The 23,112-nt window shown below is 49.6% G+C and overlaps 1 protein-coding gene across 1 annotated transcript in view; it reads left to right on the top strand.

Moving 5' to 3' along the window:
* The first annotated feature begins 11,724 nt into the window (after window positions 1-11,724).
* The window catches only part of LOC138259729 (uncharacterized), a 197,348-nt gene continuing 185,960 nt past the window's right edge, over window positions 11,725-23,112 (top strand). The window contains exon 1 of the mRNA XM_069207622.1: window positions 11,725-11,886. The gene's annotated coding sequence lies outside the window, so the exon portion shown is untranslated. The remainder of the gene's footprint in view (window positions 11,887-23,112) is intronic.

Here is a 23,112-nt window from a genome sequence, read left to right on the forward strand (position 1 = left end):
ACCCGGAGAAGTGCCAGAAACAGGCACTACAAGGATGCGTGAAACAGTGCTCACCCAAAGTCGCACAAAGGAGTCCCACGTCGCCGGAGACCAACTTAGAAATTCGTGCAATGCAGGACAGAGTGCCGTGGACCCAGGCTTGGCTGTGCACAAAGGATTTCTGCCGGAAGTGCACAGGGGCCGGAGTAGCTGCAAAAGTCGTGGTTCCCAGCAATGCAGTCTAGCGAGGTGAGGCAAGGACTTACCTCCACCAAACTTGGACTGAAGAGTCACTGGACTGTGGGAGTCACTTGGACAGAGTTGCTGGATTCGAGGGACCTCGCTCGTCATACTGAGAGGAGACCCAAGGGACCGGTAATGCAGCTTTTTGGTGCCTGCGGTTGCAGGGGGAAGATTCCGTCGACCCACTGGAGATTTCTTCGGAGCTTCTAGTGCAGAGAGGAGGCAGACTACCCCCACAGCATGCACCACCAGGAAAACAGTCGAGAAGGCGGCAGGATCAGCGTTACAGAGTTGCAGTAGTCGTCTTTGCTACTATGTTGCAGGTTTGCAGGCTTCCAGCGCGGTCAGCAGTCGATTCCTTGGCAGAAGGTGAAGAGAGAGATGCAGAGGAACTCGGCTGAGCTCTTGCATTCGTTATCTAAAGTTTCCCCAGAGACAGAGACCCTAAATAGCCAGAAAAGAGGGTTTGGCTACCTAGGAGAGAGGATAGGCTAGCAACACCTGAAGGAGCCTATCAGAAGGAGTCTCTGACGTCACCTGGTGGCACTGGCCACTCAGAGCAGTCCAGTGTGCCAGCAGCACCTCTGTTTCCAAGATGGCAGAGGTCTGGAGCACACTGGAGGAGCTCTGGACACCTCCCAGGGGAGGTGCAGGTCAGGGGAGTGGTCACTCCCCTTTCCTTTGTCCAGTTTCGCACCAGAGCAGGGCTAAGGGGTCCCCTGAACCGGTGTAGACTGGCTTATGCAGAATTGGGCACATCTGTGCCCAAGAAAGCATTTCCAGAGGCTGGGGGAGGCTACTCCTCCCCTGACTTCACACCATTTTCCAAAGGGAGAGGGTGTAACACCCTCTCTCAGAGGAAGTCCTTTGTTCTGCCATCCTGGGCCAGGCCTGGCTGGACCCCAGGAGGGCAGATGCCTGTCTGAGGGGTTGGCAGCAGCAGCAGCTGCAGTGAAACCCCAGGAAGGGCAGTTTGGCAGTACCAGGGTCTGTGCTACAGACCACTGGGATCATGGGATTGTGCCAACTATGCCAGGATGGCATAGAGGGGGCAATTTAATGATCATAGACATATTACATGGCCATATTCACAAAGTCCAGGGAATTGGCCCTGAACAATGTGGGGGCACCTTGGCTAGTGCCAGGGTGCCCTCACACTAAGTAACTTTGCACCTAACCTTTACCAGGTAAAGGTTAGACATATAGGTGACTTATAAGTTACTTAAGTGCAGTGTAAAATGGCTGTGAAATAACGTGGACGTTATTTCACTCAGGCTGCAGTGGCAGGCCTGTGTAAGAATTGTCAGAGCTCCCTATGGGTGGCAAAAGAATTGCTGCAGCCCATAGGGATCTCCTGGAACCCCAATACCCTGGGTACCTCAGTACCATATACTAGGGAATTATAAGGGTGTTCCAGTAAGCCAATGTAAATTGGTAAAATTGGTCACTAGCCTGTCAGTGACAATTTGAAAGAAATGAGAGAGCATAACCACTGAGGTTCTGATTAGCAGAGCCTCAGTGAGACAGTTAGTCACTACACAGGTAACACATTCAGGCACACTTATGAGCACTGGGGCCCTGGAGAACAGGGTCCCAGTGACACATACAACTAAAACAACATATATACAGTGAAAAATGGGGGTAACATGCCAGGCAAGATGGTACTTTCCTACACCTATGTATAGCGTCACAATGGTAACTCCGAACATGGCCATGTAACAGGTCTAAGATCATGGAATTGTCACACCAATGCCATTCTGGCATTGGGGAGACAATTCCATGATCCCCGAGTCTCTAGCACAGACCCTGGTACTGCCAAACTGCCTTTCCCGGGGTTTCACTGCAGCTGCTGCTGCTGCCAACCCCTCAGACAGGTTTCTGCCCTCCTGGGGTCCAGCCAGGCCTGGCCCAGGACGGCAGAACAAAGGACTTCCTCAGAGAGAGGGTGTTACATCCTCTACCTTTGGAAATAGCTGTCAGGGCTGGGGAGGAGTAGCCTCCCTCAGCCTCTGGAAATGCTTTGATGGGCACAGATGTGCCCATCTCTGCATAAGCCAGTCTGCACCGGTTCAGGGATCCCTCAGCCCTGCTCTGGTGCAAAACTGGACAAAGGAAATGGGTGTCACCACTACCCTGACCTGCACCTCCCCTGGGAGGTGCCCAGAGCTCCTCCAGTGTGCTCCAGACCTCTGCCATCTTGGAAACAGAGGTGCTGCTGGCACACTGGACTGCTCTGAGTGGCTAGTGCCAGCAGGTGACTTCAGAGACTCCTTCTAATAGGCTCCTTCAGGTGTTGCTAGCCTATTCTCTCTCCTAGGTAGCCAAACCTCCTTTTCTGGCTATTTAGGGTCTCTGCTTTGGGGAATTCCTTAGATAACGAATGCAAGAGCTCATCAGAGTTCCTCTGCATCTCTCTCTTCACCTTCTGCCAAGGAATCGACTGCTGACCGCGCTGGAAGCCTGCAAAACTGCAACAAAGTAGCAAAGACGACTACTGCGACCTTGTAACGCTGATCCTGCCGCCTTCTCAACTGTTTTCCTGGTGGTGCATGCTGTGGGGTAGGCTACCTCCTCTCTGCACTAGAAGCTCTGAAGAAATCTCCTGTGGGTCGACGGAACCTTCCCCCTGCAACCGCAGGCACCAAAGAACTGCATCACCGGTCCTCTGGGTCTCCTCTCAGCACGACGAGCGAGGTCCCTTGAACTCAGCAACTCTGTCCAAGTGACTCCCACAGTCCAGTGACTCTTCAGTTCAAGTTTGGTGGAGGTAAGTCCTTGCTGGGAACCACGTGTTTTGCAGCTACTCCGGCTCCTGTGCACTCTTCCAGGATTTCCTTTGTGCACAGCCAAGCCTGGGTCCCCAGCACTCTAACCTGCAGTGCACGACCTCCTGAGTTGTCCTCCGGCGTCGTGGGACCCTCTTTTGTGACTTCGGGTGAGCTCCGGTTCACTCCACTTCGTAGTGCCTGTTCCGGCACTTCTGCGGGTGCTGCTTGCTTCTGAGTGGGCTCTTTGTCTGCTGGGCACCCCCTCTGTCTCCTCAGGCAATTGGCGACATCCTGGTCCCTCCTGGGCCACAGCAGCATCCAAAAACCCTAACCACGACCCTTGCAGCTAGCAAGGCCTGTTTGCGGTCTTTTTGCACGGAAACACCTCTGCACGACTCTTCACGACGTGGGACATCCATCCTCCAAAGGGGAAGTTTCTAGCCCTTGTCGTTCTTGCAGAATCCACAGCTTCTACCATCCGGTGGCAGCTTCTTTGCACCCACAGCTGGCATTTCCTGGGAATCTGCCCACTCCCGACTTGATCGTGACTTTTGGACTTGGTCCCTTTGTTCCACAGGTACTCTTTTCAGGAAATCCATTGTTGTTGCATTGCTGGTGTTGGTCTTCCTTGCAGAATTCCCCTATCACGACTTCTGTGCTCTTTGGGGAACTTAGGTGCACTTTGCACCCACTTTTCAGGGTCTTGGGGTGGGCTATTTTTCTAACCCTCACTGTTTTCTTACAGTCCCAGCGACCCTCTACAAGGTCACATAGGTTTGGGGTCCATATGAGGTTCGCATTCCACTTCTAGAGTATATGGTTTGTGTTGCCCCTATCCCTATGTGCCCACATTGCATTCTATTGTGACTATACATTGTTTGCACTGTTTTCCATTGCTATTACTACATATTTTGGTATTTTGTACATATATCTTGTATATATTTGCTATACTCATACTGAGGGTACTCACTGAGATACTTTTGGCATATTGTCATAAAAATAAAGTACCTTTATTTTTAGTATATCTGTGTATTGTGTTTTCTTATGATATTGTGCATATGACACTAGTGGTACTGTAGGAGCTTCACTCGTCTCCTAGTTCAGCCTAAGCTGCTCTGCTAAGCTACCTTTTCTATCAGCCTAAGCTGCTACACACCCCTCTACACTAATAAGGGATATCTGGGCATGGTGCAAGGTGTAAGTACCCCTTGGTACTCACTACAAGCCAGTCCAGCCTCCTACAGTCACTGGGACCCTGCCTGGCAGGGCCCCAGTGCTCATAAGTATGTGCCCTGTATGTGTTACCTGTGTGATGCCTGACTGTCTCACTGAGGCTCTGCTAACCAGAACCTCAGTGGTTATACTCTCTCTGCTTTCCAAATTTGTCACTAACAGGCTAGTGACTAAATTTATCACATTGGCATACTGGTACACCCATTTAATTCCCTTGTATATGGTACTGAGGTACCCAGGGTATTGGGGTTCCAGGAGATCCCTATGGGCTGCAGGATTTCTTTTGCCACCCATACGGAGCTCTGACAATTCTTACACAGGCCTGCCAGTGCAGCCTGCGTGAAATAATGTCCACGTTATTTCACAGCCATTTACCACTGCACATAAGTAACTTATAAGTCACCTATATGTCTAACCTTCACCTGGTGAAGGTTGGGTGCAAAGTTACTTAGTGTGTGGGTACCCTGGCACTAGCCAAGGTGCCCCCACATCGTTCAGGGCAAATTCCCCGGACTTTGTGAGTGCGGGAACACCATGCACTATACATAGGTCACTACCTATGTATAGCGTCACAATGGTAACTCCGAACATGGCCATGTAACATGTCTAAGATCATGGAATTGTCACCCCAATACCATTCTGGTTTTGGGGGACAATTCCATGATCCCTCGGGTCTCTAGCACAGAACCCGGGTACTGCTAAACAGCCTTTTTGGGGTTTCCACTGCAGCTGGAAACCTCTCAGACAGGTTTCTGCCCTCCTGGGGTCCAGGCAGCCCTGGCCCAGGAAGGCATAACAAAGGATTTCCTCTTAGAGAGGGTGTTACACCCTCTCCCTTTGGAAATAGGTGTGAAGGGCTGGGGAGGAGTAGCCTCCCCCAGCCTCTGGAAATGCTTTGATGGGCACAGATGGTGCCCATCTCTGCATAAGCCAGTCTACACCGGTTCAGGGACCCCCCAGCCCTGCTCTGGCGTGAAACTGGACAAAGGAAAGGGGAGTGACCACTCCCCTGACCAGTACCTCCCAGGGGAGGTGCCCAGAGCTCCTCCAGTGTGTCCCAGACCTCTGCCATCTTGGAAACAGAGGTGTTGGGGGCACACTGGACTGCTCTGAGTTGCCAGTGCCAGCAGGTGACGTCAGAGGCTCCTTCTGATAGGCTCTTACCAATCTTGGTAGCCAATCCTCATAACCTGGTAGCCAAACCTCTTTTTCTTGCTATTTAGGGTCTCTGCTTTGGGGAATTCTTCAGATAACGAATGCAAGAGCTCACCAGAGTTCCTCTGCATCAACCTCTTCACCTTCTACTAAGGATCGACCTCTGACTGCTCCAGGAGGCCTAAAAAACCGCAACAAAGTAGCAAGACGACTACCAGCAACATTGTAGCACCTAATCCTGCCTGCTTTCTCAACTGTTTCCTGGTGGTGCATGCTCTGGGGGTAGCCTGCCTTCACCCTGCACCAGAAGCTCCGAAGAAAATCTCCCGTGGGTCGACAGAATCTTCCCCCTGCTAACGCAGGCACCAAAAGACTGCAACACTGGTCCTCTGGGTCCCCTCTCATCCTGACGAGCATGGTCCCTGGAACACAGCAACTCTGTCCAAATGATTCCTACAGTCCAGTGACTCTTCAGTTCAAGTTTGGTGGAGGTAAATCCTTGCATCCCCACGCTAGACTGCAAAGCTGTGTCCTGCGTGATTTGCAGCTGCTCCGGCTCCTGTGCACTCTTCCAGGATTTCCTTTGTGCACAGCCAAGCCTGGATCCCCAGCACTCTGTCCTGCAGTGCACAACCTTCTGAGTTATCCTCCGGCGTCATGGGACTCCCTTTTGTGACTTCACGTGGACTCCGGTTCATTTTTCTTCTAAGTGCCTGTTGCGGTACTTCTGCGGGTGCTGCCTGCTTTTGTGAGGGCTCTCTGGATTGCTGAATGCCCCCTCTGTCTCCTCCTGCAAAAGGCGACATCCTGGTTCTTCCTGGTCCTCAGCAGCACCCAAAAACCTCTACTGCAACCCTTGCAGCTAGCAAGGCTTGTTTGTGGTCTTTCTGCATGGGAACACCTCTGCAAGCTTGATCGCGACGTGGGACATCTGTCTTCCAAAGAAGAAGTTCCTAGTCCTCTTCTTTCTTGCAGAACTCCAAGCTTTTTCAAACCAGTGGCAGCTTCCTTGCACCTTCAGCTGGGGTTTCCTGGGCTCCTGCCCCCCCCCCCGGATACTGTCGCGACTATTGGACTTGGTCCCCTTGTCTTACAGGTACTCAGGTCTGGAAATCCATTGTCAGTGCACTGCTGGTGTTTGTTCTTCCTGCAGAATCCCCCATCACGCCTTCTGTGCTCTCTGCGGGTAGTAGGTGTACTTTACTCCTACTTTTCAGGGTCTTGGGGTGGGGTATTTTTCTAACCCTTACTATTTTCTTACAGTCTCAGCGACCCTCTACAAGCTTCCATAGGTCTGGGGTCCATTCATGGTTCGCATTCCACTTTTGGAGTATATGGTTTGTGTTGCCCCTATACCTATGTGCTCCTATTGCAACCTATGGTAATTCTACACTGTTTGCATTACTTTTCTTGCTCTTACTTACCTAATTTTGGTTTGTGTACATATAACTTGTGTATGTATATTACCTTCTTGCTGAGGGTACTCACTGAGATACTTTTGGCATATTGTCATAAAAATAAAGTACCTTTATTTTTAGTAACTCTGTTTATTGTGTTTTCTTATGATATTGTGCATATGATATAAGTGGTATAGTAGGAGCTTTTCATGTCTCCTAGTTCAGCCTAAGCTGCTTTGCCATAGCTACATTCTATCAGTCTAAGCTGCTAGAAACACCTCTTCTACTCTAATAAGGGATAACTGGACCTGGCACAAGGTGTAAGTACCTCTGGTACCCACTACAAGCCAGGCCAGCCTCCTACAGTGCTGAGTCTTGTAGTTCTCATTTTATAATCAATCAATCAATCAATCAATCATAGTATTTATAAAGCGCGCTATGTACCCGTTAGGGTTTCGAGGCGCTGAGGTGGGGGGGGGGTGGAGAGGCTGTTTAGCGGTCGAAGAGCCAGGTCTTGAGGAGCCTTCTGAATGTGAGGAGGTCCTGGGTCTGGCGTAGCGGAGTGGGGAGAGAGTTCCAGGTTTTGGCGGCGAGGAAAGAGAAGGATCTGCCGCCGGAGGTCTTGCGCTGGATTCGGGGTACGATGGCTAGGGCGAGGTTGGCGGATCGGAGTTGGCGTATTGGGGTGTAGAAGTTGAGTCTGGTGTTGAGGTAGGAGGGTCCGGTGTTGTGAAGCGCCTTGTGAGCGTGGGTAAGGAGTTTAAAAGTGATCCTCTTGTCTACTGGGAGCCAGTGGAGTTCCCTCAGGTGTGGGGAGATGTGGCATCGGCGGGGTATGTCGAGGATCAGTCGGGCGGAGGCATTTTGGATCCGTTGGAGTCGTTTGATGTCTTTGGTAGGGATGCCTGTGTAGAGTGCGTTGCCGTAGTCAAGTCTGCTGCTGACGAGGGCCTGGGTCACCGTCTTTCTGGTTTCTGTTGGAATCCACTTGAAGATTCTGCGGAGCATACAAAGGGTGTTGAAGCAGGAGGAGGAGACGGCGCTGACCTGTTTGGACATGGTGAGGGCGGAGTCCAGGATGAAGCCGAGGTTTCTTGCGTGGTTGGCAGGGGTGGGCAGGGGACCAAGGGCGGAGGGCCACCAAGAGTCGTTCCAAGCCGAGGGAGTGCGCCCGAGGATGAGGACTTCCGTCTTGTCGGAGTTGAGCTTCAGGCGGCTGATGTTCATCCAGTTGGCGATGGATTTAAGTCCCTCGTGGAGGTTGGTTTTGGCGGTGAGCGGGTCATTGGTCAGGGAGAGGACGAGCTGGGTGTCGTCGGCGTAGGAGATGATGTTGAGATGATGTTGGCGGGCCAGTTTGGCGAGGGGGGCCATGTAGGCGTTGAACAACGTAGGGCTGAGGGAGGATCCTTGGGGGACGCCGCAGATGAGGTTGGAGGCTTTGGAGCGGAACGGGGAGAGGCGGACTCTCTGAGTTCTGTCGGAGAGGAAGGATGAGATCCAGTGGAGGGCTTTGTCTTGGATCCCAGCTTCCTGGAGGCGGGTCAGTAGGGTGCGGTGGCAGACTGTGTCAAAGGCGGCGGATAGGTCGAGGAGGATGAGGGCTGAGGTTTCGCCCTTGTCCATTTGAAGTCTGATGTCATCTGTGGCGGCGAGGAGAGCAGTCTCAGTGCTGTGGTTTCGTCTGAATCCGGATTGTGAGGGGTCCAGGATTGAGTTGTCTTCGAGGAAGTGGGTGAGCTGAGAGTTGGCGATCTTCTCGATGACTTTGGCTGGAAAAGGGAGGAGAGAGATCGGTCGGAAGTTTTTGAGGTCGTTGGGGTCAGCCTTGGGTTTCTTGAGAAGGGGTTGGATTTCTGCGTGTTTCCAGCTGTCCGGGAAGGTGGCGGAGGAGAAGGAGAGGTTGATGATCTTGCGGAGTTCGGGGGCGATGGTGGCGTTTGCCGAGTTGAAAACATGATGAGGGCAGGGGTCCGTAGGGGAGCCTGAGTGGATGGTGTTCATGGTTGTTATGGTTTCTGCATCGTCCACGGGGGTCCAGGCGGTGAGGCGGCAGTCGTGGGAGGAGACGCCGGGGGTGGGGTCTGGCGGTGGGCTGGAGTTGAAGCTGTCGTGGATGGTAACGATTTTCTGGTGGAAGAAAGTGGAGAGGTCGTCGCAGAGTTTCTGGGAGGGCGGGATGTCGTTGGAGTTGGCTTTAGGATTTGAGAGTTCCTTCACGATCCCGAAGAGTTCTTTGCAGTCGTGGGCGTTTTTGTTGATGCGTTCGGTGAAATGGGTGCGCTTGGCGACGAGGATCCGTTGGTGGTGTTCACGGTTGGCGTTTTTGAGGGTGGCGAGGTTGTCGGGTGTGCGATCTTGGATCCATTTCTTTTTGAGCTTCTGGCAGATGCTTTTGGAGGTTGTAAGGTCATCTGTGAACCAGGCTGGTTTTTTCTTTCCTTGGATGGCGGTGTGTTTCTTTAGGGGGGCGAGGGTGTTAGCGCAGTCGAGGATCCATTGATGGAGGTTGATGGCGGCTGTGTTCGGGTCGGTTGCGTCGGGTGGAGGGTTGTTGGTGAGGGTGCTGGCCAGTTGGTCCTGGGTGATTTTGCCCCAGCGGCGGTGGGGAGGTGGCTGGATGCGGTGATGATCTGTGATTTTCTTGTAGGTGAAGTGGACGCAGTGGTGGTCGGTCCAGTGGAGTTCGGAGGTGTGGCTGAAAGCGATGTGGTTGCTTGAGGTGAAGAGGGGGTCCAGGGTGTGTCCGGCGATGTGGGTGGGAGTGTTGACTAGTTGGCGGAGTCCGAGGTTGAGGAGGTTGGAGGTCAGTGAAGTAGTGTTGACGTCGGAAGTATTTTCTAGGTGGTAGTTGAGATCTCCCAGGAGGATGTAATCAGTGGATGCTAGGGCGTGGGAGCTTGCGAGGTCTGCGATGGTGTCGTTGAAGGGGGCTCTTGGTCCTGGAGGGCGGTAGATCAGGGTTCCTCTGAGGGTTGTTTTGGGGTCCGTGTGGATCTGGAAATGGAGGTGTTCGGCTGTTTTGAGGGTGTCGTCCGAGTGGGTGTGGATTTTGAGGGTGGCTTTGTGAACGATGGCTATTCCGCCGCCGATCCCGTTGATCCGGTCTCTTCTGGTGATTTTGTATCCGTCCGGTATGGCGATGGCGATGTCCGGAGCAGAGGAGTCGTTCCACCAGGTTTCGGTCAGGAAGGCCACGTCAGGTGTAGTGGTGTCGAGCAGGTCCCAGAGCTCGATGGCGTGTTTTCGTGCGGAGCGGGTGTTGATGAGGATGCAGTTCAGGTGATTGGGGTTGAAAGTTTTTGTAGTTGGATTCGTCGTTCTGGTGCAGGAGAAGTTGCAGGTGCGACAGGAGAAAGGTCCTTTAGTGAGCTTCGGGGATGCCCGGAAGCATTCAGTGGAGGGCCCGGGGTTGAGGGCGCGGAGCTCTTCGGCCGAGAAGTGGGCGCGGGAGGCGCGAGGACCAGGGAGGGTGGCGCTGGGCGCGGTACAGGCGCGGACGGGCGCAGACGGGCTTGCCTCTGGCGCGCCTCTGGCGCGCCAGCGGCGCGCCCGCTGCGCGCGTCCGCTGCGCGGACATGCAGCGCCAGCCATTAAGAAGGGAGGGGGGAGGGAGGAGCAGCTGGGAGGCGGGAGGCGGGAGGGAGCGGCAAATGGGGGCGCGAGGGGGGCGGGGCCGCAGGGAAGCAGCGGCTGGGGTCGAGGAGCGCACAAGGGGCGAAAGGCACAGAAATCGGGCAAAAACAGTCACAAATGCAGGAAAAAACACAATATGGACACAATACTGGCACTAAATACGATCGTGGAGACAGCAATCAGGGGGGCACAATGGGGCAAAAAGCGCCGGCGGCGAGGCGCAGAAAAGCGGAAAAAAGCTGAAAAACAAACTTACGGGACGGCGGAAGCGGCACTCGGGTCAAGTGAGCCCACTAGCCACCAGGGATGAGGCGCAGGAGGATGCCTGCGGGTGGAGGAGGGCCTCGAACACGCAGACGGCAGCGTGGTTGTGGGGCAGAGGCAGAAGGCAGCAGGTTGGTGCTGCGGTCGTGAGGGGCGAGTTCAGGACCTGAACCAGGTTTAATGGGATAAACAGAACTGCATGTCCCAGATCTTTAAGTTTTCCCTACCCACTTAACATGGAGATATAAAAATGCAGGTATGCACCATTCAGAGTACCACTTTGCTCTTCAGAAGTGCTGGTACTCTACCACTAAATTTATTGTAGCTCTGCTGAGAAGTGCAGGTACTCTACCTTTCAAATTAAAGAAGTGCAGGTACTCAGTACCAGACATTATCTGCCCATGTTAAGCACTGCTCACGTATAAGTAGCTCACCCAGGCCTTTAGTCCTAGCTGGCGAAACCTTGGTGAGTTCAAAATTGCCCATTCCTACCATTTTTAAAAAATGCTGGTGAATTTTTAATTTTCTTCAAAATGTTCCAGGGCCAGAGTTACATTAGTAAAGAAGTTTCCTGGAGTAGTTTGAGGAAATCTGGAATTTCCTCAAAAATTCTGGGGCTAGGAGTTAGAATAATAAATGTGGCCTCCCCTTGCCTGCCATGCCTACTGCTGCTGCTCTGAAAGCGCAACTGAAGGCGAGAAACTCGCACTCTGCCACTTATATTCCTAAGAATGGAAAGATTTAAATCAACACTACACGTCCAGAATGCAAACTTAACCCAGTGCTAGATCGGCTCTTCATACAAGGTCTGAGGAAACTAGAGAGCATTCCTCCGTGCACAAGAGTATCTCACACACTCGCCGGAATCGGTGTCTCTGGCAGCTCCTTCTGTCTCTGCGCGTTGAGGGAGTCTCCTCACTTTTGATTCTCCTTTGGACGATTGCCCCACTCTGTTCCAGGGTGTTCTTTGAGATCAGTAAATACCGCTATTGCACTGCCCTCCTGTAGAAACAAGACACACCCTCTTTCTGAAAGTTCGGTGATGGGAATAGTAAGGGAGGGAATTAATCCGGCTTTATGTGTTGGCAGAGAGCGACCAGGTGCTTCATCACAGTTCGTGAGGTGCTTCGGCGGAGAGCGCTCGGGTGAAGCCTCCGCTGTCTCTCTCTGCTGCTTTACCTGCTGCAACTGCGCAATCGGTGCAGACTAAGGTTAGTGGGTACCATTATTTTGTTTTCAGAAATGCCAGTAGCTTATCCTGTCAGTTTGTATGTATTCATGATGCCTTCCTGTTGCTCCAACATTATCCAGTGGATGCTAGGGGGCTTTACTAAACTAGTCACGCACTAGAGTTACCTTCAGCATGTACTATCAGCCCGCGATGAGGCGAAAGCACTCTCTTTCTATTGAGCATCTTTTGAAACTGTCACAGCGTTTGCTTGCGTGCTTCCTTCAATGTCCCTCTTTAAGTTCCATGAAACTTGCAGGTCAAAAGGTCGCGCCACACACCCCTTTGTATGACTTGAAAGACGTCTCGTTTAACTTTTTTTTCCTGACACCAGAGAGCTTGTTTATTTTATGAAACGTAATTCTGAGGTAGAATTAACTGTACGTTTTCTGAAGTGGTTCATCTAGCATAAATTTAAAGTTCACTTCAAATGATGTCTGTCGTCCCTGACATTGCCAGTGAAATCTGTCCCTTTTTTAACTTGAATGTAACTCTGCTGTTTTTCTCCTTTTTATTTTTATATTTCTTCCTCGTCAAATCTCACTCGTTCTCTTCCGTTTTCTAGTCCCTTCTCATTATCTCACTATTTGTCTTTCAAACATTCTCTATTGAGCTCCGTTTATATTTCTGACCAGAAGTCGTAACATATTTTCTCCCGTTCTAATTCTTTCTACATTTGTGTTTTTCCTTTATTCCTCGTTTTCGTCTTTCTCCCTCTCTCCTCTCCAGCTTTCGGCCCAGTGCCAAGATTTAAATTAACACAACTCCAGTAGTTGTCTTCAGTCCCAACTGTCACTAACTCATACCAAACAGGTGACTCACGGGCATCAGCAGCGCAGGACGATACGATGCCTTGAAATATGTGGCTGCTATTATGACCCTAAATTGTATGTCATAAACACTATGTTTTTTCTCCGCGTTTTCCAACACCTTCGAGGTGGTGAGAAGCCCAGTTTCTCCCATATTATAGCCCTCTTTGTGAGTAGAAACTTCACCCGTGGTGCCAAGATGCGCAACTGCAATTGTGGCTGGACTTTAGTTTCAGTTTCAATACTCTGCCTTCGCAGATTCGATTCCCGGGGCCGAGAACAGTTTTTTTTTTTTTTTTTTCCCCCGAGGGAGAACAATGAGCGATTTTCCTGGAAACGACAACGGGCGCAGCCTATCAACGAAAACGCCAGACTGGGGACGCCTCCACAGTGGAGGCGCTCCCACACAGTGTCTGCTTTTGGGGATACGACCGGTGCATCGCATCGGGCGCTAAGTTCAGTGGAGCGCCCTCTGCATGACAGGCTGAATCAAGATAAAAGGCAACTGAAATCTTTGATTTGCCAGCAAATTACGATGGCATGATAACTCTGCTGGTTAATGCCCCCTGGAGGAGCATCTGTGATTTGTCTAGTCACAGATCTGACATGGCTATAGCAGCAGGGCAGTGCTTCATTTGTGCTTGTTGCTTCCGCTGCTGAGCACCGCCACTTATTTTTGATGGTCGGGGATAATTCTTCTGCCTCAAGCATTTGCTGCGAGCGATAAACACATATGGGAAAGACTGAGGAAGAGAAAAACGAAAAATCGTCACAATGGGAGAATGTAGAAAGCTACAAGAGTGAGCTGAAGGGGCAGGGGATGGCTTTATATGGATTGAAGAAGCTCGAGATGGTTTACGGATTACGCAGCTTCAGTATTCCATTAAATTGTAGCAGCCGCATGTTTAAGAGGAGGGCTTTGGGCACCGGCACCTTTTTATTTACAAATTAAGCACTGCAGCAGGGTTGATTTTCCTGCTTTAAAGCATGACAAACAGATCATAGATTAGTATTTTATGTTGATTACTCAGTGGGTAATTGCTTTTGTCACAGAGATCCCTTTATTACTTGGAGTTCTAACTGACATCAAAGTGTTGATTGCAGATTAAAAGGCGCAGCACCGTAATATTTAGTCCCACAATGTTTTGTTATTCTAAAGTTGCTAAAATGGGTTCTTATAGGTTACGTAGCAAAAGAATTGTATGAGTTTGACTCCCCAGTCATTGTGGTACTTTATGGAGCAGATTTACTAACAATGTGTTCTTATATTGCATCACAAAAGTGATGCAAACCTGATGTAAAGTGTTGTTATGGAGCTTACTTTTTAGTAAAAATCCTGAATTGGGTTGAACAGTACCCATAAAGAAACCAAAACGAGCACTAAGTGCTACTTTGTGTCAAGGAGGCATATCATGGGTGGCACATGGGTGTTCTCATTCAATTACCCATGGATTTTGACGTTAATCCCTGTCTACAAACTTTTGGAGAAAAGGATTGGCATAAAAAATGTATGGCTCTTTGAGGAAGGCATAACATTGGAGAAAATATTTATTTTGTTAAAAAAATTCCAACCATGCATGTGTGCTGCACCATACAGCACACATACAAAGTGGTAAATTGGTAAACTTTGCTGAAGGAAGGAATTATGCACTAAAAGGGAACCCCTCCAATATAAAACATGAGCTTGAGAACACTAAAACACCCTTTCACCATGATAGGTAGGGGGCTGCTGTACTCTCTCCTTTTTATGTAATGCAGCACAGTAACTTTGGTTACTGCATATCATAAAAACATTGTTAATCTGCCCCCTTCATCTCTCCAGACCAAGCACTCTTAGCATATAATGCCTAGCAGTGTGGATGACAGGAGTCCTACACTTTATAGTCTTTATCGTCTTAAGTAACATTACCTATACATTGATTTGCACACCTGTATGACTAATTGTCTCTGTATGTTTGTGATGTGAAGCACTCTGACAGTCCACTTTTGCATGCACAATGCTATGAAAAAATAAATGTGAGAGAGAAGCTAAGGAAAGATGAGGGGCACCATTGGAGATTGGTCACAATGGAATCTATGAAGGAGGAAGTTACGGGGGGGCACTAACAAAGATTGTCATATCAGGTGCAACCAATGCTAAACCTGCTCCCACCAAAAGTATGCATTCACTTCTTCTCCGCCCTTACACACTGTGGCTCCACCTGCACCCTCCCAGTAGAATAGAGCAGGTCCTCACCCTTCAGGGGGTCTATTCAGCCGAATGCCAATAAATATCTGTGAGATAAAAGAGTCTCTGGGGCCCCTCGTCACATTCTGTCAAAAACAATTTACCTATAGGAAGCAGGTTTATACATACGTAACTCTCAAGTAGTCTAGGTCCACACCAAGGGCCAGATGTAGGTAAGTACAGGATTGTGACTCGCAATTTGCGAGTCGCAATTCCATATGCAGGATGGTGTCCCTGACACCATCTGTGAAATCGCAAGGGGGTCGCAAAGACCCACCTCATTAATATTAATGAGTTGGGACGCAATTTGTGACCCCCTTGCGATTCCCTGCACTCACAGGGATGGTGGCCTGCTGGAGACAGCAGACCACCATGTCTGTGACTGCTTTTTTAATAAAGCAGTTTTTTTTTTTTTTGTATTGCAGCCCGTTTTCCTGAAAGGAAAACGAGTTGCAATACACTTGGGAAAATGAAACCATCCATAGGACCACTGCCTGCTCTGAAAAAATATTTTTGGAGCCATTCAGAAAGGGGAAGGGGTCCCAAAAGGAGCCCTTCCCTTTTGCGAATGAGTTAGCACCCACTTCAAATGGGTGCTAACTGCAAATTGCTTTGCAACCGCGTTTGCGGTCACAAAGCAATTCTGCATCGCGGTGCGACTCGCAAATAGGAAGGGTAACACCCCTTCCTATTTGCGAGTCGCATTCCCATTTTGCGAGTCGGTACCGACTCGAAAAATGGGAATGTGCATCGCGATGCGCGTTTTGCATGGCGCAAACTGCGAATTTCGCAGTTTGCGCCATGCAAAACATTACCTACATCTGGCACTAAGTGACTCATCCAGGACAAGTTTTTTATTTTCCGTTCTAGGACTTATAGACCGGATTTATAATGAGATAAACATGGCTATAAGTCCCAGTATACAAAGTAAAACACTTGCACTGGATGAGCAATTTATGCACAAACCTATTACCTATAACATTATTACCTTTAGCTGGAAGAGGATTGGAGAGTTTATCATGGTTATACTGTTCAGTGATGTTGATAAGTGGCACAAAGACATTGTTGAGAAAGTATTTGTTTATTCACAGGTTTGAGAAACTTTCTATTGTCAAGGGCTGCTGCTCAGAATTTAAGAGCGCAGGGTAATCAACAATACAAGTACAAATGAGGCAGTGTTGTTCATCATTCATCTCGGGGCCCATAGCTGTGATGCAGCCCATGGCACCTAGACACCTAGGGGGTCATTCTGACCCCGGCGGTCAGAGACCGCCGGGGCCAGGGTCGGCGGGAGCACCGCCGACAGACCGGCGGTGCCCCGCAGGGCATTCTGACCGCGGCGGTTCGGCCGCGGTCAGATGCGGGAAACCGGCGGTCTCCCGCCAGTTTCCCGCTGCCCTGCAGAATCCTCCATGGTGGCGGAGCGTGCTCCGCCGCCATGGGGATTCTGACACCCCCTACCGCCATCCTGTTCCTGGCGGGTCTCCCGCCAGGAACAGGATGGCGGTAGGGGGTGCCGCGGGGCCCCTGGGGGCCCCTGCAGTGCCCATGCCAATGCCAATGGCATGGGCACAGCAGGGGCCCCCGTAAGAGGGCCCCACAAAGTATTTCAGTGTCTGCTATGCAGACACTGAAATACGCGACGGGTGCCACTGCACCCGTCGCACCCCTGCAACTCCACCGGCTCCATTCGGAGCCGGCATCCTCGTTGCAGGGGCATTTCCGCTGGGCCGGCGGGCGCTCTTTTGGAGAGCGCCCGCCGGCCCAGCGGAAATGTATGAATGGCCGCCGCGGTCTTTTGACCGCGGTGCGGTCATTTGTCGGCGGGACCTTGGCGGGCGGCCTCGGCCGCCCGCCAAGGTCTGAATCAGGCCCCTAGTGTGCCACTTGCCTGTGGCTTCCAGTTCCTGCTTTCTCCAGACTCATCCAGTGATACCGTAGCTTCCTGGGCTTTTCTAGCTGGGTTTCCCCGACCAGGCTTTCCTACTCACTGTTCTTCCCACCAGCAGAAGACCTGGTCACACCAGGATCTACTTAATGCAGGCTGCAGCACGACTGTGCAGCGGACGCGCACAGGGGGCGTGCCACTTGTACACTGAAGGAACACCAAATGCAAGCCCGTCTGCACCCGTCAGTGCCTGGACCACACCCAGATCCACAATCCCTGGTCCTCCCTCCCCCCCAAAGATACACCATCACCGAGCTCTACACCCTCAACCCCGGACACTGCAACAAACACTGCCACTGTGCCGACCATGCTCCATTAAGACCGTCACCTGCACCCACTGCCACTTCACCTGCCACAGCACACACACCAGCCCAACAATCATCCACACCCCGAACACACCACAGACACTATCTGAACAAAAAGACCAAATCACATGCACCCTTCAAAACACACGTTCACTATGCAAGCCTTCCACCTAATTATGGAACCTCATTGCCACGCTTGCACCCGACATCGTCTTCTTCACCAAGACCTGGCTAAACCTCACATCTGCCCCAGACATTGCCACAACAATCCCCGATGGAGATAAAATCACTCACCAGGACCGAACCAAAAAGCGGGTAGGAGGAGCAGCCATCAGAGGCACCCCCTCATACCAACTCCCAGGCCCACCCTCCTTCTTCTGCAACACCATCACAGACTTCATTATGCCCCTAGCCTTAGACTCCAAGGACTACATTTTTCTCTGCAACCTGAATTTCCACATTGACGACCGGTTTGACAACAACACTGCACCCCTCCTTGACTGTATGAGCAGCCTCGGACTTGACCCAGATCACCCACGACCCTACACATGCCACAGGACACACACTGGACCCCATTTTCACCTCCAGCAACCACGTCAAATACAGACATGTCACAGACCTCACATGGACTGATCACTCCATCATCCACTTCATCATCTCCAGCCCCTGCACCCTCAAGATGACTAGTGCCCCCCCACCGGAGGTGGAACAAAATTCCAGAGACCAGCTGGGAAGACACACTCAGCACCTCCAAACCCAATAAAGCCACCAACCTCGAAAAGGGAGTGAAAAACCTCAACGCCTGAAACACCAATTGCACCGATAGCATTGTCCCCATCAAGAGCAACAACCAAAGAAAATCCTCAAAAAAAGCAAGCTGGTACACCCAAAAAATCAAAATAGCAAAACGAGACAGCAAACAGCTGGAGGGGAGATGGCGTGCCACCAAGGATGCCTCTGACCAAGCAGCCGTCAAGACCTCCCTCAACCTCTACCACCATCTGCTGAGGGCAAGTAAGAAGACATCCCTTGCCGCACACATCAAAATCAGCGCCAACAACACCAAGAAACTGTTCAACATTGTTAAGGAATCCTCCAACCCAGCTGCCAGTGAAAACAACATCGTACTCTCACAGAAACTGTGTGACAGCCTCCCCCACTCCCTCCATGACAAGATCGCAACCATATACAGAAACTTCAAACCTATACATACTGGCTTCCTCAACAGATATGGCACCACCATAACCGACACAAACCACACACTGATCACCTGGTACCTCCTCTCCACCCAGGACGTCACCTTCACCATGTAATCCATCTACTCGGGAGCTACCACAGACCCGTATCCACACCACATCTTCAACCTTGAAAACCAAGGGATCAGCTAAGAACTCACCGCCCTGCTCAACACTTCTATCACCACCATGACATATCCTGATGCCTGGAAACACGCCAAAGCAAAAGAAAATGTGTCCAGAAGCAGGGAACCAATTTTTACTTTTATTACCATCAACAAAGAGTTATTATTACTCTCTCGGTGATCTGATTTCTTCACACAGTTTATTTAAGCATTTCAGGGCAGGACGAAGAATCCAAATACTAAGACATAAAAATGCATCCCAATCATACTCAAAACATAACAAATACAAGGGAACACTGGAATGGGGATGTAACACAATCATAAAATATAAATCACAAGCACATTGTCCCACAAGATTTTCCTCTATTAGAGGTAAGAGTGGTTACGTTGGCCATTTACAGTCGTAATCCACCTGCCTTCGATGGTTGTAGAATATTCTACACGCAATTGTTGATAGCCTGTCAATTTCTTCTCAGGACTCTTTATATTGCGTGGAATGACTCTTAATGGCAGAATAAGTTTTAAGCCCAACCTCGCCTCAATCCTAAAGAGTCGACGCATTTCAGCCCCTTCATTATGGGCCTCATCAGGACTAAATGGAGACAACACTGCCTGAAGCAAACCAAAAAGGGACACTGTTAGCTGTTAAAAATTAAGACGCATTGCAAGAAATTAAGTGGACCTTCACCAAGTGCTTGCTGTGTGTCAGCTACCTTGTATAATTTCTAAGCCGACCTGTTCACAAACAGAGGTGCCCGAAACTCTAGCGCTGATTTCTGTGGCCACTTCATGCATTACTGCTCGATCGAATCTACCAGTGAAAATAATCTGTGCTTCTACTAGAACAAATTTGCTGTAGTGTTAGAGGTAAACTTCTGTTTTTACCTTTACTGATCTCTTATTCTTATGCCTGAAAAGGCACTTCTCGTCTGTTGGGGTCCTAAAGCAAAAAGTGCAAACATTATATATATAAGATTGGCTACGGCCAACGTGACAGGTAGCAGCTGACCGAACCTGTGGGTCGGGTAGTGTGCTTCACTAAGAAACAACTTACTTCAGATAAATAGTTTTCAGGATTGCCAGCGCACTGTGCGTGTCACATGAAGCATCCGCTCAAATCTCCGTCGTTCTGGTGAGTCGGAGTGAGTTGTGCTGAGGTATCGGGAACCACTGGATGGACATCGCACAAGCTTGCCGTAACAAGGCAATGCCGGCGGCCACGTTCACTTATAAACGTCCTGCCCCCACATCGAGCCTAGAACCTAAGGCTAAAATGTCATCTAATAGATCCGCCATCTTGGAGGGGCGTTTCAGGGCTTAATGAATCAAGGGTAAAGTGTGCTCCCTGCTAACGCCAGTCCATGGGGAGCAAACCAGTGGACCCACAGTTCTTAAAAGGCAAATGCGCGAAGGTCTGCTGCCTCTCTCACAGTCCTTTACTAAGGTCTCGCATATCCGCATGCTTGCTCGACGCGGCTGAACTAGCCTATCTTGCTAGGCGTTTCATTAAAAACGAGCATCTCGTATCTAATACAGTTGCCCAGAGCAAGAGTCTAGTCTCTCTGGTAAACAAATGTAGTCCACAAATTTGTCATGCTGCAAGTGCACCTACAGTCCTCTCTACCTGAACCATTTCACAATGTTTTTTTTAAAAGGGTTAGCATGTGAGTAGACCCATTTCTGTTCAAAGCAATCCATGACTAGGTTAGCTATTTCCGGTGCAAAGCTACACCCCATGGCTACACCTTTGATTTGGCGATACAAGTTTTCTTTGTATTTGAAAAAGGTCTGTTTGAGGCATAGTGTTGCTAGAGTAACTTGAAACTCTGGGGGGGTGCTCGATTTATTTCAAGTACCTTCCTAGTAACCTCTGTGACTCCATGGACATTATTAATAAGATCAAACCTTTCCCCTTTGATGAGAACACACAGCTGTTGGTTACATTTGACATAGAATCACTAACACGAAGATCTATGTAAGATCTTCAAGTGGCGACCCCTACACATGAGATGTACTGTGACACAGGCCCTCATCACTAGCCAACTGGACTATGGCGATGCCCTCTACGTAGCAAACACCGCATACCTCCTACAGAGACTTCTGATCATACAAAACGCCGCGGCCAGACTCATCCTCGGCCTTCCCTAACAAACCCACATCATACCCCACCTCAGGCAATTCCACTGGCTCCCCATACTGAAGAGATGCCCACTTAGCCCAGATGCATTGTGGTAATGCAGTGCATGATAACACTCACTTCAGTTAAAAGACTTTAGTATTCATTATTGTTGGTAAAGCCAGTGGCGTGCATCCCTAGACATGTGCTTCAGGAAGGATTGTTGTCCTTTCTCAGTATAGAGTAACAAGTGAAATTAAGGGGTGCTGACTATGCTGCTCAGAGTCTTCTCAGGTTTAGTGTTTTCCCCCAGCCAGTCACTAGCCTTAAATAGGTGTGAAATACTCTCCAGGAGCAAACAATAAGCTGATGTGAATGGGCAGAGATAAATCCTCTGAATTCCATTCTCCTTAGTTGTCAAATACGTCTTGTCAGGTTGTCTTGGTTTACATATAACTCTTGGGGAACACTTGAAAGGGGAGAGAACAGGATGCTGAAGCAATTATTTTAGATCCACTTTCAGGTTGCTGAAGGTCTCTGCTTTTCTCTTACCATACTTCTGTCCCTGGGCTTTTTGTGGGTACAGCGGCAGCCTCAAACTAGACTTTAGTGTTAGACGAGGGAGAACACTGGTATTACCATAGTACAACCCCCCATCCACACCCAGCCTTCAGAGACCATGTTTAATATGGCCAAAAATATTTGCACATCCTGAAAATTCCCAAAGTGGGCAGGGTTGGCACCATGGACCTTAAACCTATTAGTTAGACCTTGTCCATGAGTCATTCCTACTGACTAGCTAGTATCAGGCATAAACCTGGCTCCTCGAAGCACCTACCTGTGAACAATTCCTGTACCTGTGGAAGACCAGAAGAGGACTAGACCTGCTAACTGTGACCTGAGAGGAGCCATGAAGTACTGGACCTGTTCCCTCTTGTAGCCAGTACAAAGAAGTAGACTCCAGGGATCCCTGTTCAAGCTACAAGGATGCAAGGATTCTTTATTTGGAAATACACAGCTGACCATGGGCAACTAGACATGCTCTGTATCCTGCAATTGCCCTCTTCCTGACACCCTGTGAGTCTTTATGTGCCTACCCTGAGATCCTGGAGGTTTTTAGATGTCTCCTGGGGCTTAAATGACAAAGGGCCTGATTACGACCTTGGCGGAGAAGATTACTTCGTTACAAACGTGCTGGATATTCTGTCCGCCGTATTACAAGTTCCATGGAATATAATGGAACTTGTAATATGGCCTTCAGGACATTCGTCATGTTTGTGACAAGGTAATCCCCTCTGCCAAGCTGGTACCCAAGCCCTAAGTCAAAAGGTAAAATCTTTGACTAGGGCAAATCTGGTAGGTGTATCTGATCCTCTCTCCATTAAAGTCAGAATCAAATTGTGCCAAAGTCCCATGACCATTGCCTATCAGTCACACTTTGTGCTTTTTGGCACTGCTTCTACCTAAAAAATAAAATAAAATCATATCTCCAGTTCCCCTTGTTAAATTTTTGTCATTTTGTTTTCATTTTGTTTATTAAATTTTACAAACTTGGCTTGGGATTTTTATTGCATAAATACTTTACTTATTCCTCTAAGTTAAGTTTGTCTTCTCTGTGCCATGGCTACAAGGGGTTGAGCACAGGTGAATTTAGTGACTTTAAGAGTTCACCCTGACAAGGTTGTGATTATTCATTGAGGGTGCTAAACACCACGAATAAACATAATCCAGTTTCATACCAATATGTAATGCTGCTGCAAATTATATTGTGCTCTATTGCCATTAGTGTGCTCTTGAGGCTCTGTCTGAATTTTGGTCTTCACACCATGGTTTCAAGGATTATGGCCCTCATTATGACATTGGTGGTAAATCCCACTTACTGCCACACTGATGGCCACCAACTTACCACCGCGGTGGCAGATATCCGTTCACCATATTATGAAGCACACACTCACCAATCCGACAGAATAAAGCCACAGACACAAATCCGCCAGTCCAGAGGTCAGTGATAAACTGGTGGTACCAAAACCCACATCGTTATGCCTAAAGAACAATGCCCATCACATTATGACCCACAAATCACCACGGTGGACATTTAACAGCAGTAAACCATTGGTGGTACACACCACCGTGCTCAAAATGGACACCCACATACAAAACAACACCACATTGGACAATTCAAACAGCACACACCTGGTACCCATACACACACCACACCCACACACCCACACCACTATAAAACACCCACCCACATTACCCACAACCCTTTAAGAGTACAAAGCATTGCCACCAGAGAGACACCATGACCACTGACACAACCAGAGCCACACACTACTCACACACTCCACATCACACACCCCAACACATTACCCAACACACCCTCACCAACACTCATCACATAACACCCATGGCACCACAAAGACACCCTCGTTTCACAGAGGAAG

This window comes from Pleurodeles waltl, chromosome 9, assembly GCF_031143425.1.
Source record: "Pleurodeles waltl isolate 20211129_DDA chromosome 9, aPleWal1.hap1.20221129, whole genome shotgun sequence".
NCBI classification, from domain to species: Eukaryota; Metazoa; Chordata; class Amphibia; order Caudata; family Salamandridae; genus Pleurodeles; species Pleurodeles waltl.